The 3,104-nt window shown below is 45.2% G+C and overlaps 1 protein-coding gene across 1 annotated transcript in view; it reads right to left on the bottom strand.

The window, feature by feature from the left end:
- Positions 1-2,715, bottom strand: part of Ascl3 (achaete-scute family bHLH transcription factor 3) — a 3,861-nt gene extending 1,146 nt beyond the window's left edge. Inside the window, exon 1 of the mRNA XM_021221583.1 lies at positions 2,669-2,715. The gene's annotated coding sequence lies outside the window, so the exon portion shown is untranslated. The remainder of the gene's footprint in view (positions 1-2,668) is intronic.
- Positions 2,716-3,104: the final 389 nt, after the last annotated feature.

The raw sequence follows: 3,104 nt of genomic DNA on the forward strand, positions 1-3,104 counted from the left end.
TGTGTGTGTGTGTGTGTGTGTGTGTGTGTGTGTGTGTGTCTGGGCACTAGACCCAGAGTCTTGCACATGACCAGCAGTACTTTGAGCTACACGGCCATCACTTTTTTGACCTCTGGCTGTGTAAAGTAGCTCCAGGCTCGCTGTGGTTACCCTGTCACCTGGGACTCAGGGAAGGAGTGCTTGTGTGCTTTCATTGTAACTCCTTTAGGGCTCAATCCTGACTGTCCCCTGCTCTGTGTCCTCAGGCCAGTTCCTTAAGCCTCTCTGGGCCTCACTTGCTTCCTATACCCACTTGAGATACTGACTATCTGCAGTGGTTTAAAGGGTTTACATTTTAAAAGTCCAAGTGATGCATCAAGTCCTGGAATTAGGTCTCTCCCCTTTTCTTCACAGATGGACACTTATGGTGCCTCTTTCTCTGCACTTCATAGAAAAAACTGGAGCTCCGGGGCTGCTTCTCAGGGAGTAATTTTCCAGTGTCTTTCAGAGTCACAGGCTTGGCAAAACTAAACAAAGAAGTACAGCAAAAGCAAACAATCTAAATGTTTATAAGCAAGATTAGATAACTCTGTCTGTCTGTCTGTCTGTCTGTCTGTCTGTCTGTCTGTCTCTCTCTCTCTCTCTCTCTCTCTCTCATTTGTTTGTATTTTTGAGATTAGGTCTTGCTGTGTATTTGCTGGCCTGATATTTGTTAGCTAGCTGAGGCAGGAGCCTAGTAGGCATGTGCCACTACACCTAACTTGGCTCTGAATCCTCTTTACCTGAGCACAGCAGGAAACCTAAAGACCTTGCCACACGAGGGAAAGAACAGGCTTTAAGTCCAGATTCTAGTGTGTTTCCATCTGTGAAAAGGCCAGGATATGGTCTCTGAAAAGATAAGAATCAGAAAGGGCTGTGGGGGCTGGGAGACCACAGGGATGCTGGGGGGGGGGGCTGGACCGTGGATGAAGGAGGAAGGGGTTGTAAGAAGTCACAGTGGCACTGGCTGGAAACGGAGTGGGTGCCTGGAAAGATGTGTACTAAAGAATCTGGGGAGGACAAGTTGATGTGGTGCCAACTAAAACCTAAAACGGAGGAACGGGAAATGGGAGAGTCCGAGTTACTGACCAAATGACCCACAATAACTAACACAGACAAATGTCTCTGGAAGATTAAACAGCAGCCAGGATTCTGTCAAAAAGGAAAAAGTTACTGAGAGAAGAAACTAGTTAGGAAATTCCCAAGTCAGGAATTCAAGAGGCTAAGAAAAAAGGGCAGGTACGCCTAAGCCACCAAAGCCAGCAAAGGGGGGCAAGGACGCAGCTCAGCTGTTAGGTCCTTGCCTGGCGTGCACTAAACCCTGGGTGCAATCCCAGCACCAAATAAACCGGAAGCTTAAGGTTATCCTAGACTGGAGAGAGAGAGAGAGAGAGAGAGAGAGAGAGAGAGAGAGAGAGAGGTGTCTGTGTTAGGTCCTCTGATCTGGAGTTACAGCCCCCAGGGTATTGTCTTGAGTATTAATTGATGCTGCAAGGCCCACCCCACTGTGCTTGAATCATTTCTTGGGCAGGTGATCCTGGGCTGCAAAAGAAAGCCAGCAAGTCAGAGAGTGCGCCAGCCAGCAAACTGGGTTCCTCCATGGTCTCTACTTCAAGCTCCTGCTCCTTGAGTCCCCCGCCTTGCTCCCCTTGATGACAGACTGTCACTTGTAAGCTGAAACAAACTTTTTCTTCCCCTAAGGTCTTTTCTCACAGCAACAGACAGGAGACTAGATCAGTCAGGTTCCTCCAAAGTAAAACAGATGTCGTCAAAGCCAAAATAAAAATAAAAATAATTTTATTTTGAGTCATGCTTTTTACCCTGAAAAATAACTTAAATGATATCTTAACTCTTGACCCAGATGACACCTGAGCAATCTGTTTACACCACAGGTAATTAAGATTCTACACATTAATGAGCTTTTGACTCACTCTTAAAGCATGGCATGTCTGAAGACACACTAATGGCCAGGTTTCTCTAGTGCGCATTTCCAAGGACTCCACCCATCAGGGAGCACTGAAATGGGATCGCTTAATGCACACAGGGGAATTTAACCATACAACTTAGGAAAATGAAAGCACGAAGAGCAAGAAGACGGGAGCCCGGTGGGGTCTGGGTGTGTGTGTGGATTACTAAGGCTGCCGTTCCGGGCTTCCACATGCACGCATGGCTCACAAGCACACCTACCTCGGACCATCTCAGGTTTCTGTCTGAGAGCTCTTCTGGGAAATAAACAATGAAGTCTTAATGATGAAATCCTAAGAGAGTCTCGATGCTCCACTGAGCATAAAAACGTCAACCTTCATAATTAAAAAAAAAAAGTCTAGAATTTAAAAAATAAAAACCACCATTGTGCATACAACTGAATTATGGAATGGGAGAGCTGGGGGTAGCTTGGAGCTACCTCCTTCCCTCCCTCCTCAGAGACTATGGTAAATTGCTAAGGTTTCAAAGTCAGCAGCAATGCTGGTGCCAGATGCCAGAAGCTAAGTTCGTCAGATTTCATCAGGGGAACAATCTGAGCCTTGCACTGTAGGGGCAGTCATCAATTCCTTAAGACAATAACATAATCCTATTGATGACAAACTTTTTTCAACTATGCCTGGAGGAATCATCGTCTCCCCGTGGGTCACTGTGAAGTGTCTCTTACCTGTTTTGTAGTTCAAGATGCTGTATTTGGGGCTGAGTCTGACTGAACCTGATTTATAGGTGGTCATTTAGTGAACATATGCAAAGTAGCTTACAGTTAAACAGAACTGGCTGGCTCCGGTTTAGCTGATTTTTTTTTTTTTTCTGCCTACTATGGAGCAATGACAGCACCTGACAATCTAAGCTGAAAGTTTTGCTTATGAAACTAGACACTTGGGGCAGATTCTTTTGTTTAGAGGGTACTCCATTCATCCAGTTTATATGGTTTTATATAAAATTATTTACAAAAATACAGTAGTCTCATAATATGCAAATGTTGGTCTTTTTTTTTTTTTGAGAGTAAGACCAGTACTAAGAAGGCCCCCGTGACCTTTGCAGAATGGAATCTCTCAGGTAGTGCAGTACAGCAACACCTGGAGAGCCGGTGCTTTTATTTA

The sequence above is a fragment of the Mus pahari genome, chromosome 1, assembly GCF_900095145.1.
Source record: "Mus pahari chromosome 1, PAHARI_EIJ_v1.1, whole genome shotgun sequence".
NCBI lineage: Eukaryota > Metazoa > Chordata > Mammalia > Rodentia > Muridae > Mus > Mus pahari.